Below are 15,367 nucleotides of genomic sequence, written 5' to 3'. Positions count from 1 at the left end.
ACTAAGATTAACAAGACCTGTGCTTCATTAGCATGCCCTGTGTCCTCTTATGTGGCTGTAACAAAATCTAAAGTGTGGTTTTAATTTTACTGTAACTCAGAACATTGAAGATCACCAAAAGGATTAATAGGGACCACGAATATTAGATTTTTTTAGTAGTTTTGCTGTTAAGGAAAAACAGGAAGAGCTGATGTTCCTTTTCCCCCACCTTCCAGGTGGGTGGGGGGAAATGATGCCATTTAAGTCTTTTGGAATTTTGTGTTTACGGGAACTGAAGCTGTTGGGCAAAATTTTCTCAGTTAATCAGAAGGGGATGTCAATGAGAGAGAAGAATATATTTATCTCTTTCCCACCCACTGTAATAAAATACGTGAGCATTTCACAGCTTCACTCATAACACGCCTCTTCCCCTAAAGTTATGAGGAATTTTAACATACAAAGAAAGGGGTGGAGGGGGGAAGAAATGCATCTTTTCAGTAAGTGTTTGCAGAATTGCCATAAGCTAACACCTCACTTGCCAAGTGTGCTCTAACTGGAGATCCAGTGTACAGATCTCTCAAACTGATGATTATGTAAATCTTACAGATGGACTCTTCAAACAGTAGATTATCCTGATTATTTCTGTCATCACTGAATACTTCATGGCTTTGGTGGTCCAAACTAAACTTACATAGTATCTGCTTTTTGCACATTTTTTCTTTGCAAACTGCATTAACAATAATGTCATGAGCATACATATCATATGTTTAGGTGTGTCCCCCCCACACACACACAGGTTTTTTTACTCAGACATAGCTTGAGACAATGTGCTCTGCCAGCCTCATGTGTCAAGAAACACGGTATGCTACTAAAGAGGCTGATGCTAGAACTTAATGCACAAGCAAAGTCTGCTGCTGGGGTCACCTATCAGCTTACAGTGTATGTAAAACTGGTCTCACACACTAGATCCACTAAAGAGCTGTAAGTGCCAGATATTCCAGTTTCAGGGGAAAAAAAGAGGAAATGCGCCTTTCCTCCCCTCCCCCACCTAATGGGGAAATGGAAATTAGTCATTCTCTAGCCATTAGCTGAACCAGGCCTAATTACTACATAAAAATGATAGTAAATCAGAACTCTGCTAAGCAGTATTAGCTAGCTGTTTGTCTTAGTGACAATTTTATTAATTAGCAGTAAGTGCTAATTAATACTTCATCTTAGACTCCTAGGAGATTGGGTTATGTTTCCATATAGAATAGATTCTACCTCAGGTATTGTTACTATATAGTCCCAAACATTTTTCTTCTTGCTAGCCACATCCACTGCTATTTTCTGTAAAAATATCTTTTCTCATTACTTGATTGAATTGTAACAGATTTGGGTATATGGAGGAGTCGTGTAATATAAAGGTCTCTGCCCCACCTGCTATGGGAATGTCTCTGAACTAGGATCAAGAAGCATTATTTTTCTTATTTAGATGTTTTTCTAGTCTGTTTGCAAGTCATGACTTAATCTATTAAAAAAGTGAAATGGTTGTTTTAAAAGTACAATGTCTCAGTCTCTTCTCCCCTTAAACTCAAGTTCACTTACAGGTGAACAACACAGTATAATATATATTCGTTTACTCAGCTTTGTTCCACAGTACATTTTTGAAGACATTAGCATTTTTCACACTTTTTTTTTTTTTTTTTTCCCTAGAAAGGAAAAGCATGTGCATTGACTCTGGCTGATAGAGAGCTGATGTAATTTCATGGCAAGAAGATTCCTGCTGCCCTTAAGAATGTTAGTACAAGTTCTGAACTGACTTACCCTCCTCTGGAATAATTATGCATTCCACTCTGGCACATTTTATCATGCAGTTCTCCTGCTTTGTAGATTACATGTCTTGAGGAGGTACAAAAGGGAAGAGCAAAGACTGTTTTATTTCTATATATGCATCTAACAATTATATACACACACATACACACACACCTCAAATAATAATATTAAATGTAAAATTATGTGAGAATTTACTTTACAGACTTATTTAATATGTACATTAAATACAGGTATCCCTTCATGCATCAAGGAGATGCAAGCATCTCTTGGGAGGAACACAGCAAGTAAGGAGAAAGTATATTGTTAAATTTTAACTGAACAAGCTGGAACTTGTTCAGGTTAAACAGCCCACCCTCAAGCTGCAAGAAGCAAAATTATGCCCTCAGTGACTTCTGAAAAGCAAACAGCCTTCAGTGGATTTCTGCAAATTTAACTGTCTAGAGTCTACAGCCACATCAGAATAAATCTCCCTGATCTCTGAGATTAAGCAGTCCCCAGCCTAGAGAAGATTTGGGTAAGAGACCACTTGGCAATCCCACATAGCTTTAGATATTAACACAGGATGCATTTATAGTTGAGTGCTTAGGTGTGAGGGGTATGCACAACATTAGACTTACAAATATAGTCAGTGTACTCTCCAAAGAGCTATTAAGATGAACTTATAAGCCTACCTCTCTCTGACTACAGCAGAAGTCTAAAATAGTTTTAAAAACTGGACATGTAATTTAAGTGGCCTTAGATCTCCTCTTTGGAAATAGTAGATAATAAAATTTGAATGAATGAAAAGACCAAATTCAACCTTCTCTTTTGTTCTGACAAATGGGGAACAAAATATGACTATGTCCAAGAAGGACCATAGACCAGGTCCCTCCTCAGACTGAAAAGCATTAAGTTGCGTAAAATGTATGTTGTTAGAGTCAGCAAAAGAAAACAGTACTAGGGAATAGATCTTCTGGAAAAAGCTATTCCAATATTTGCTCCATGCCAGGAAGAGGAGATTTTACTATCCCTCCAGTAACTCCTTCAGATAAACCTCAGGAAGATGGACTAAAATTTTAGTATTTCAAATTAACATTTCTTTTTGACCCTCAGTAGGTCATGCATGAAATTTAAAAGGAGTGAAGCACCAAGTGCACAGACCTGCTATGAACTCTTTTTTGTAGTGACCTTTAAAGATGTAGTTTTGGGGTTTTTTTTAAACACTCCTGAGATTCCAATTCAGCTATTAAAAATGCCTATCCTGTTCTACAAAACAGCATGCCATACTAAAACTTTCCCTGGACTGATGGGTCAGTCATCCTGAGTTGCAAAGTCTTTGTGTTTCTCTGGGAGATGGAACAAAATTCACTAACTAAAAAGGTTGCAGGAAGACCCATCAACATTTTCAATTTTCATCGAATTCTGAACTTCAGGAAAAACTAGCAATCCAGAATGGTAGCAGAATGTATAACTAGGACACCTGGACCTATCTACATATCTGAACTGCTGTGTTTAAAACTTGCAATCCTTCCTACCCTCTGCACACAAGTCTTCCATTTGCGTCGCTGGCTTCATATTCAGATCAAAAGTAAATTTACTACAAGTGGATTAGATTTATGATGGGGGGAAGAAATATACAGGGAAGCATACAGACCACATACACAAAATGCAGATTTATTATTTTTATGCATATTCTCCCCACTGACACAAACTGAAGCCCTGATTATGATAAATGGTTTTTTACATTTTCAAAGAAAAAGACAGAACTTCCATAAAATTGGAAAAAAAGGTGTGAAGTTGCTGATGCTTTTTGTGCTCCCTCATACATATGGCTAGCTGAGAATGCATAGCAAGTTCAAGCTTGAAATGAATTTTTTTAAGCAACCAGTATATAACACTAAACATGATTTAATAATGGAAAGACTGGCACAACCTTAAAGGAATATCATCAAGTAGGCAAGGTATGCTTGTGACTTGTTATAAAACAGTTAAATCAGGTAGGAAGCATAATCCAGATTCTTTACATAATTATGGCAGAAGGGTGTGGAGGGAGGAATAACAATTATTATTTTTTAAAGCAGAGATCCTCTAACAATAAGACAAGCAATACATTGATCTGCTTCTCTAAACTCCCTTGAGAATGCCTATCATTTTTTCATTTATACTTAATATTTTAGCCAACTTAAATGCCAGCTTAACATTTTGCTAGTGTTGGGCTTACTCCTTTGACATAGGAGTTAATAAATTTTATTACACTTTGTATCAAGTCGAGCTCAATATCCTTAAAACAGTATCATCTCTCTTTAGTCAAACTGATCACAAAGTCAACAGCATTGCTGGCCCTAGTTCCTTTGGTAACAAAACATTATTATTACTTTGATAACTTAATTGCATACAGAAATAGCTATAAAAATATTGAAATAATACAATCTGATATTATGTACTGCATTATAGAGATGGCTAAAAATATTAAAGGCATTTTTATCTATGGAGAATTTGTTCATTTAAAGGGCTTGCAATTAAGGTCACATGAAGCTCAAATAATTTCTGCTATAAGTAAAAAGATTGCTGTGGCAAACAGCCACAGAACGAAAACTTTTAACTTTGTTCAGTCTAATATTAAGAATATCACACTCCGGAACATTAGAATAATGTTCAACATTTTTTCATTCTTTCAAAACATAGTATATGTTTTGATATATATATATAAAGTTTATTTACTTTAAAGGACTTGTTCCCTGGATCTCTGTGCATAAACCATCTCGAAATTTCATGGCAAAACACTGAAATATCCACAAATGTCTGTCCTTCAGAGCCTCTCAGATTTTAAACCTTTATTAATTCTTAAAGATTGTGACTAGAAAACAAAAATGTGATTTGTACGCACTGGGTTAGGTCTAAGGAATCATCAGAGCTTTACCAAAGCTATTGAAATAAGAGGTGTGTCTGTGATTACCAAAGAGATCTTCCGGTGATAAAAGCAGAGTTGCATCAGCTTTTGGCTCCCAGTGTCAGAGTGACTCAGCATTTCAGAAAAACGTGTTTCCATTTTCTTTCCGGTTGGAAGATGGTGAACTTTCGTTAATACTTTCTCTTAAAATGCCACAAGACAGGCAAAAGGAAGATGCTGGATTTATCATAGGGATAGTCAGACAGCCTTTATTCAGAAAAATACAAGAGCCCTGCACAATTCCCTGAGCCCATTCTAGCCTATGCTTTCTTTCCAGTAGAAGCAGGAAAAGAGGTTTGTTTCAGCAGCTTTGCAGCTGTTCCAGAATAAGTTACCAGTTCATTTCTGCAAGTTAGTACAACACATAGCACGGGAAATTCTAGTTTGGAATTAAACTTTAATTGTGAGAGCAAATATTCCTGGTAATGCTGGTGTTTAATTTCCCTTTTTTTCCTATGATTTTGCCCCTCCCCAACCAGAATTTTGTCCATCCTATAGAAATTCAAACAAGAAACCAGAACTTCTCAGGAAATTCTCATTAATCAGTAGTCTGCATTGTGTACTACACCAAAGTACCATGATTATCAAAATGTAATTAACTATGCAAAATATCTTTTTCTTAATGTCCTCTCATGTTACAAGTAAAAGCAGAAAACTGAATCAGATGGACCATCGGTTTGACCCAGCAGGATATTTCGTGTGTTCTTTCTTTTCTTCTTCACTGTACGTAATGAATTTGCACCTATAACATTAGGTCCACCCAGGTTAAAGTTAATTTGGCAATATTGCTAGAGTCGCTTCTGAAACAGGATTGTATTGGTGCGTGTCAACAAAGTCAAGAATTGCTAGACAGATTTGTGAAAGTTGAGTAACTCTACCTTGATAGTTGATTTTAGCCTGCACTAAATCAATCCGTCTGGGTTAGAAATGGTAGAATGAAGAAACTTTATACCTGTCCCTGGAGGGTTCTGCTGATTGTTTGGGCTGTCATTGAGGTCTAGAGTTGATATTCAAGTCCAAGCAGTCTATACTTGTATCTGCCCTTTTATCTACGCTTCTGCCTCACTACTCAGCATCAGCTGAGGTTGGCACCTCTGCTCATGCAACAACAGCACCCTGTTACTGAAACTCAGACCATCACATCTCACTTTCTGTTCTGTCCCTGCCTTCTAATACTGAAATCACTTCCTTGACCACTGACAGGAAGCAATTACAATCTGTGCACACTTTAACAAGATGTTTAAACAAGATATCACAAGACTTTAACTAAATTTCATCATCAGACAATGACAGACCCAGCACTTCCTTTGGGTTATGCTGAGCTTAGAAAGTGGTCTCCAAGAACTGCAAAAATCTAAAAGCTACATTTCCAGCTAGCCTTGTTTCTAAAAAAGGACTTTAAAAGCTCCCTAACAATTACAAACATGTGAGGATAAAATTAACACACAGGAAAAAAAGAAAGAAAATGCATTGATTTAAATCAATCCATCAATCATTGTCAAATAATTCAGTGTTCCAGAAAGTCTTTTCCATTCTTCTTAAATAAGAACATGTACAGTCTAGGTTATATTCATGAAGTTTGAAAGGAACTTGTATAAAAAAACCCTGAGGTTTACAACTTCCTTTGCATCAAGTTCAATAAGTCTGAAACAGGCAATGAAATAATGATGAAGTCAAGACTAACTTTTGGGCCCAATTTGCACAATACCTTTCTAAAATATAATACATCATGTAATCTAGAAAAGTATCTCACTGACGATTGTGGCTTTCAGCAGCATGCCCTTCTGAAGCAGCACTGAAAGTGATTTAACAGCACAGCTGATCAAACCCCCAATTACTTAGCTTCTGACACACACAAGAAAGGCAGAGGAATTTTCTGCTTATTTAGTTGATCTTCCTACAAGAGCATTGAAAGTTGTTTTACAATAATTAAACTAATTCATGTCTTTTTTTTTTTTTCCAGGAATCGGTCACTTTCCTAGAACAGACTGGGCTTTCAGGTGACCTGCTTCTACAGTAAGTATGCTATGTTCATGAAACCCAAACCAAATGGAGTCCAATGCATTTACAAGCTAATTACTTTCATATCAGCGAAGGCTAAAATTCAGATGTGTGGTATGAAGAGGATTCAAACCAGAAAAGGCCTCAAAGTTGCAAAATTGATTGCTACTCAGCACAGGTTTCATTTACCTTTTAAGCAAATGGAAGTGTGAGTTACATATATCAGCATTTTGCAAAGTATATTCTTAATGGAGAAAATATGTGTTTCACAAACACACATACTCTGTTGCATAATTTTCAAGATACCAATGAAAATTTCAAAGCTAGGTATGAGGAGGAACGTGCTTCTGAAAAAATTAGTAGCCTTCTTCTTGTCCAAAGCATCAGTTACCATCTCAGAGTTATTTTACCAAAAAATCCTGAAAAGCAGGTAACTGCCAGCTATGACCAATTATGCTGCCTTACAAGAAAAGTGGCAATGAAATGAGCAGCATACCAGAATACTAATACACCTGTTCCATTGTGAAAGATAAACCACAGGGACCAAATGTTGGTACATGGAGATCAAGAGAATAGGATCATCCCCAGCAAAACACTGAAGAACAATAGCTGAGCTATTCCATGAGCAAGACTATAGACATTGCAGGTACTGCAGTGCCATCTGCAGTGACAGAAGCCTAGATGGGTGTGCAAGTACACTTGCACCGGATCCCTGTGTCACCTTCCGGCTAGCAGAACAACGCTGGGACCCAGGTCTAAGTTTGTGTTTGTTTACTAGTTCTATGTATCTTACTCCAAAGATTCTCTTTTCAATCACCAAGAGAAAATACAGTTCACATCAGTCTCCTGCTTCATAATGCACACAATACCTGTAATCCACATGTGACTGCACTCTGTGGCCTGTATTCTTACTCTGAGCAAATAATAAGCTTTTGTAACAGCATACAAAAAATGCATGACAAAAACTCACTTCATAAAAGGCCCTTCCTCTCTCTTCTGTTCAGCACATTTGGTTAGAATGGATTTTTCAAGTCTGTTGTCACCTTCTCAGTAGAGATATTCTATAGCTGTTCTTTGGCTGTTGGCCTCCTAATATAAATATAATCAGCACGTTCTAAAAAGAAAAAAAAACAGTGAAAATTTCTATAGTAGAAAAATTCTATTAAGATACTGGATCACTTACAATATTATCAAAACAAGCAACCAAAGGGAAACGGGTAGGATGCATTAATTCACATAAAAGTTTTCTGCTATGTAGGTCACTATCACTTCTGCAACACACAGAGATCCTGAAAGTACTGCTTATGTCTTGAGGTAAAGATTTGTCACTCATTGACTCTCTCAGTCATTGCTGTTAACAATATTCATGTGTTATAAGTTTCTTGCTTTTATATTAATCACTAAAAGTTAAGGCATTATACCAGTTCAACAACTGCTAACGCACCCAGTTTCACCAGCATTAGATAAACATCTGATATAATTTCTATCTGATGCAAACCACTTATTAGATCAGTCTCACTGATTTTTATGAGATGATTACAACCTAATCACAGTTCCTTTGTTTAGTGACTGTTCACAAAACAGTTTTATACCTGTTCTTAAATTTGAACTTGTATTATCTGAAAGATCATAAAAGCAACAGCTTATTGTTATGCAAAATGTAAAATATTAAAGAATGGACCAAAAGAAATTATTTTTGGAAGATCAAAATTGTGGATCAGGAAAAGGCAGCTTGCAATCTTCTTTTAGTTTTCAAATAAAGCTTCCTCTGTCTTAACACCACAACACATTTAGAGAAAGTGTTATTCAGTTTTTTTACTAAGTTCAGTATCAGTGTTGAAAACTGAAGCCATTCATCAATTTAAAAGGAAGAGCATGTCTTCCATGACACAATTCTTGAGTAGCCGAGAAGAAAAAAAGATTTTCTGGAAGTCTGTTTTTCCTTAAAATATGAATATTTCTCATACGTTCCAGCAGGGGGCAATGGCATATATAATTGTTTAATCACGTGCCTTGAACCCTATACTTCCTAGCAAATAGAGAGTTGCCCCAGGCGACTGGTGGAAGCATACACTTTTCAGTCAGGAAAATTCTACCCTCCACAGCCATCAGGAAATTTCAGGTCATCACTTAATGCTGTATGGCAACAAACTTCTGTCAGTTTTTCTTCCAAACTAATTACACTGCAGTTAAGAACCCCAATACTATTAAAACTGCAAGCATGGTAAAATTCAAATATATTTAATCATTTCCTCAATTTAATTTTTTTCTTTGAACTTAGCTTGGGCAGCATTAGCTTGGAGACTTCCGCCTCCAGACAAGGAGAAGTCATATGAAAAGGACTTGCAAAAAGAGGAAATAACATGAGTAACAGAGACAGTGGGCTACAAATAACTGAATGACCTACAAAAATACAGCCAAATCACAGCCTACAATTTACCTATGGTAGTACATTCCTTTTGAAAATGGTTGCATGACTTTAAAAGCCTGTTGTAAAGGAAAAACCTTAGGTAGCACTCTCAAGGAAAAAAAAAAACCCTACAACTTAAATTTTCCCATCAAGTTCTTTTTGCATTTACTAAATTTCACTTTCTTGTTTATTAGACAGTTCAAGGAGGCAGCTTTTGTGGTTATTCCTCTGGCCCCTACCCAAGCACGCACATAATCTCACTCCCAAATGCCCCCAGTTGACAATAAGGAGATGAAAGGAACATGAGGGAGCAGAAAAAGAAGAGAAATAGGGCCTGTTTTTTCACCTGTGGGCCCAGAAACATGTCTTGGCTGCGCTGCATGTAAGAAAGATGCAGCTGCAATTGAATTCGTAACACTACAGCAGCCCAATTACAAAAACAAAACCCATTTTCATCGTTTTTTAATCCTGTATTTTTGTAAGCTTCAGACTCCATAAGCCCTACTTTAAAAGGGTAAATGGCCTCAATGTTGAGCCTTCTTTTAGAAGAATAACTCACCCTTGGGATGCAAGACAATTTAGTCAGCATATGCCAGATCAGTCCTGGGATTATCTTCCACAAAAAAAAAAAATCCTGCCAACAGTGTCACATTGTGCTGATTTATTTTCTGTGTGTTTTCAAATGCCACTGCAGCACTGTTGATTAGGGACTGGGCTTAAACAGAGAATACTTCAATACTGCACGTTTCTTATTCTAAATGAAGATCCAGATCTGGGTTCTTCTGGGCACCCAGGGTTTAAATGTTGTAATATGCTTTCCTTTTCCTTTCAAAACTGAAATATAGCTACATACATATAGCAATAAGAAACTTCTATCTCCCATGTGTTTTATGAAGAACAGTGTAATCCAGCAAATCCCACACTAATGTTTAAAGTGTTAAGCAAAAATTGTTTCACCCTTTTCCCTGAAGAACTAAAATGCTTTTCTCTCGTATTTCAAGAATGGATACTGAGCTGTCAAAAACTTCATATCCAATTTACAGCACAAAATAGCAACTCTGTTTAAAGCCATAAATGCTAATTGCCATCAATGAATAAAGCATAAAATAGCAGGATCCATTTTTCATAGATATATTTCCCCAAAAGTTCATATAAAGAAATTAAGATTTAAAGAACTGATTTCAAACTCTGGTATTCCTTCCCTTCCTCCCCAGAACAGTTAGGAGTAAGTGATCATCAGAAGCTGAAAAGCATTTTGATCTTTGTTACATTGAAACTATGGAATTTAAGCAACTATTTTACAAGGCATTGTAATTGTTTGTACTTGCAAAACTGGATTAAGAAATCACTGCTATTCTTAAAACACATTTATCACATACATACAAAAGTCAGCATATTTCTACTTAGAGCTGAGTCTTCAGCCAACCAGAGTGAATTCCCGCGTACCGCCCACGCTCATTCTCTCATCCTCCCCTTCCCCAGAGCAATCACTGCATCTGGCCAGTATAACATGAAGAAGTTTCCAACACGCCTTACCAGGGTACACCTGCCCTGTGGATGACCCATGGATATATATATCACCTATACTTTATTGATGTTGTCACTGTTTCCAGTAATTTCAGTGCAAGTACTGAAACATAGACATTAGAAGTGCTGAATAAAGAAGATTACAGAAAGATTTAAGGTACAAGCCCTATTTTATTTCAAAGGAATCAGGAATTAAAGCAATGGCACCAGAGTCCTCCACAGTGTAGCAGAGATGAGGAAAAGAGGAGCCCATGGTATTTGGGGTTTCATTCAGCCCTCAAGAATTTATAAGTTTGGGGCTTTACTGAACTTTTCAAAGTTTAATGAAACATTTTTTCCTGTAATTTAAATCCATTTGTTCTTCAGTCGAAGTTTAATTTAAAAAACGTGTCTTGAGTTAAATGGAAGTCTGACTAATTCTCTTATTTTAAATGCAGCTAAAGATGAACAAAACTAACACTATAATTGAAAAAAAAGCCTCATGCATACACAAAAGCCACAGTCAGACTAGTGTCAGAGTTATGAGTCTACAGTTCTCATTTTTGTTACCCAAATCAAAATCAGCACATATACTGCTAAAATTCGTAACTATCTGTATGGAAATTTTAATGACTAGGGATGTCAGCACCCACAAGGCAATCGAAGTTTCTTTACCCATCTACTTTCTCTTCCTATTTCTTCCTTTATTACATCTTTGTCCCTTCTGTTTCCCTTTCCCAATAAACCATTCTCATTTCTGGTTTATTCTTCCATATCTTTACTGACACGCTCTCCCTTACAGTATAAACTGAAGAGCATTCACACCCCTTTAGCATCACCGTAGGGCTCTGCCATGTCACTTCTAAAAGAAGTTATGACTAGTCTCCAGGCCTGGCCTCAGTGGCAGGTATATCGTTCTCTCTCCACTCTCCAGGGAAGTTAGGAAAAAAAGCAACATGGATGTCAACCTTCCTTTCTACCTCATCTCTCCCTTTCCCATAGCAGCAAAAGTCCCAGACTTCCTGGGAACTAGATCAAACAGCAGTTTATCTGACGAGGAATAGCAGTCCTGTGCATTCCAGTTCAGTCTCTATCTGTCCTAATACTTCCAGAAACTCATGATATTACAGTCTATTTCTCATATTAGAATTTCTCTTGATATTAAATAAGCAGTTGTGATACACTGCCTATTTACAAGATGTCCCAGCATTTCTAATCAGCACTCATGGCATTCTCTATTTTAAATTGCATTCCTTGCTACATATGAAGGCTGAGGATTATGACATGTCCATACTTTCCTTTCTGTGTAAATATTTGAATTCCATCTTCCTTCCCTCAATCCTCTTTGACCAGAAAAGTCATTCTAGACTCCCCTTGCCTAAGAAAGAAAAGTTTCTCAAAGGAAACTTGATTTGAGCCATTGGAGTCCAAATACATTGTTATGACCTTCTTGCTGGCTAAGAACTGCTGCTTAGCCTTACCTATATTCTACCACTGCCAAAGAAGGAAGTCTATTTTTTTTTTCCTCTTGGCAACTCTTTGGAGGTGCACTATTGTGTTCTCAGAGTGCTCGTTCTCAAAGGCTATTGTCAAAACTGTAGTAAACAGAACTTTCAGCATCAGGATGCAAGAAACAGGATTCAAGGCTGAAACTATTTGCCAAGAGTGGATGTGACCGCTGCCCCATTCAATCCTGGATGGTACAACAGTTCATCTTAGCTGCTAGATATAGCACATTCTGTAATGAGGAGGACAAAGGTGGCAATTACTAAGAAACCATAGTGCTGGAGAAAACAGCATCAGGATGTAAAAAAAATTTCCTTTTCATCAAGCAACTAAACAACGGATCTCAATTACAGATACTAGGCTATAGTCTCAATCTGTATCAGCATATTTCCATGTACTGTTGTGGAGCTGCATGATTACGACAACAGAGTTGATGACAACTGAGAATTTGGCCCACGGATTGAAATTGAAATACTTGGAGTATTTCAATTAGCTCCTCTTCTGTTTGGCAGAATATGTGATGTCAGACATGCCAAGTGGTTCACATTTGTATAAAACTAAGGAAGAAGCAGGGGTAAATCTAAACATTTAGGAAGCTAAGATTAAATACAGAATTTCACCAAATGAAACTATAAAGCAGAATTACTACTGCATAGGTGCATTTTACTGCATAAAGTGTTGAAAATAGGTACAGAGGCATTGACATTCTTTCATTCAGATTGTGGAAGGAATAATGGGAAACACATAGGGAAAAAAAAAACAGATGATAAATCTGAGGTTAAGAAAAAGAGATTAAATGCGTTTTGCTATCCATTAAATTATTTACTATAGTGGAAAGAATGGATCAGAGCAACTCCAAAGGCATATTATTGCTTGATACTACCAATAATCAAAATGAAAGCACATAAGAAAGATATTGTGCATGTTAAAGGCAGAAAAGATCATTATCTGATTTGATCTCCTGCATAATACAAAGCATAGAAACTTCCCCAGAACTTGCTCCATCAAGGCTGTAACTAACTCTTGATAATCAACCATATCTTCTAGAGATATATTCAAACTGGTTTGTAGTCTTTGGGTAATAATGTATAACTTTCCAGGTGATTTGTTTCAATTATATTTTTGATTTGAATTTGTGTAGATAAAATCATAAGTATTGTACCTCTTTCTCTAGTTTCCACTATTAGAAATGCCCTTGCTGCATAGATACTTACTGAGTCAACTGACACCTAGCTGCTATAGGTAAGTCCAAGTCCCTGATATCTACAAGTCACAACAATGCTGTGAACTGTTGGGCAGCTCAGTTGCTCTCTTCTAGTGCCTCTCACTATTACATTTAAGTCGTATCTACAGTCTTCCAAGGGTCTTTGCAATGCAGGAGCCCAATTAAATTTTTAAGTAATTCAGGGAAACTTTAACTTATTTTTACTTATATTTATTCACTTCTTATCTCCTTAGAAAATGGATTCTTCGATGTTCTAGTAATTGAACATAAAGATGCTCCTCTTGCCATGTCTATTAATCTAGTCTAGCACATACAGCCAGAATAGATCACTACATCGGTCAAAAACTTTCTGACAATTCAGAGAGATCTCTGTCAGGGCCTTTTCTCGGTCTTACTGCTTTATCATGAGCCATTGACAAAGTAGCCAAGCAGAAGTATCTGGCACATAGTTATCTAAAGAGAAAAGATCAAAAAGCATCTCCCTGTCCTCAGAAAAGGAGAAGATTTAGGGAAGAGTTGTCCATGAGGAGGATAACTTGTTTTGTTGCTGTTTTTAGGTGCAAATTGTTGTTTTTAGGTGTAAATTGACACGTGTGCAAAGCAAGTGTTTCTAGAGCACCTTACATAATGCCATATAGAACTTAACATCCCTGTAGAAGCTACTGTTCTTGCCTTACGAGTTTCAGGCACTTTCCAGCTTCTTCCTCCCCTTTACTGTTAGGAACCATGCACTTAGAACTCCAAACGAGTTGTCACTCACAGTTTCTATTTTTGAAGGTTTTCCTTGCTGTACAAGAGGTATGTTTTGGGTTTTAGTAGGAACAGATGTTTTGCATCTGTCTCCTTACTTACTTTCAGCCATGCAACTAGAGAAATCTGAAAGGTTTTCAGAGTTGGGAAACAAATGCGCAGACAATAACCACTTCTTTTGTTTGGAGCTAACCGGTTCACAATTGTCTGTTTTCCAAAATGGACTGCAGACCACTGCAAAAGCAAAGAGTTTTGGGGCAAAGTACCCTCTCAGAAACTACCCAAAGTTATGAGGAAGGGAGCAAGAGATTATATACTGCTTATCCTGCTATCAGACATAAGTTGAAGTCTTTATTCCTTCAGTCATACACACACACACACACACACAACTACAAAAATGTAAGTAGCTCCATTTTAGACCATTCCTCGTCGTGATAGTAGATGTGTGTAAACATATGTGGGATCATGGCCTAAGTCTATGTGCTAGTACAACAATACCACTTTTAAACCCAACAAAAAATACACAAGACTTTTACTGACAAAGTTCCCCAAATTCTGTATCATTCAAAATACAGCACTATTCTTTAAGGAAGTCCATAAACAGGTCAAATGCCTTCACTTGTCTAAGCAAGCAAAATATCACTGAAAAGCAATAATTTATGGAAACATTGTTATTCTTTTATATTCCAGGAACAACTAAAACCACTTAAAAAAGAATTCTCAAACTCTACTTTGAGCAGAGAACATTCTGGACACTATCACTGCGGAAATATTTTAAAACTTACTAATTTACTCAGAGCCTAATTAACTGCTTTAAGAGTTTAAGTTATTACAGGGTCATTTATCTAGTCAAAGCATCTTGTACACAATTGAGCAGATTTTTAATGTTTAACATTTCTCTCCATAAACTACAACTGAAATACATTCACCTAAGGGAACACATGATAGGTAATTCAGATCCTTCTATGTTTCTTTACAACATGTCTTCACCTAATGCCAGTTTTTCTAATCACAGGATAGGTAGCAATGTATCTAAGACACACAGTCCTTTCTACAAAGCTCAAAGCAGACTTTAAAATTTTAGCACCAATATAGAAAACAAAACAAAGTAGCAAACAAAAAAAACTTTTAAAAACAAACTGGACATTTGATATCTGGAAAGGGTATTCTCCAAAAGTTCCGATGTACATGGTCTTAGCCCCATTATATTATGAAATAAACTAAGCATCCAATTGGGAAGGTCCCC

General features: G+C 36.7%; 1 long non-coding RNA gene across 1 annotated transcript in view; it reads right to left on the bottom strand.

Moving 5' to 3' along the window:
• Window positions 1-15,367, bottom strand: part of LOC136993236 (uncharacterized) — a 31,140-nt gene that overhangs the window by 5,054 nt on the left and 10,719 nt on the right. Inside the window, exon 2 of the long non-coding RNA XR_010885467.1 lies at window positions 7,695-7,838. This is a non-coding gene — a long non-coding RNA (uncharacterized lncRNA). The remainder of the gene's footprint in view (window positions 1-7,694; window positions 7,839-15,367) is intronic.

The sequence above is a fragment of the Apteryx mantelli genome, chromosome 12 (genome assembly GCF_036417845.1).
Source record: "Apteryx mantelli isolate bAptMan1 chromosome 12, bAptMan1.hap1, whole genome shotgun sequence".
In the NCBI taxonomy this organism is placed as follows: domain Eukaryota; kingdom Metazoa; phylum Chordata; class Aves; order Apterygiformes; family Apterygidae; genus Apteryx; species Apteryx mantelli.
The sequence above is the reverse complement of the archived record's forward strand: the minus strand, read 5'-3'. Positions and strand labels throughout refer to the sequence as shown.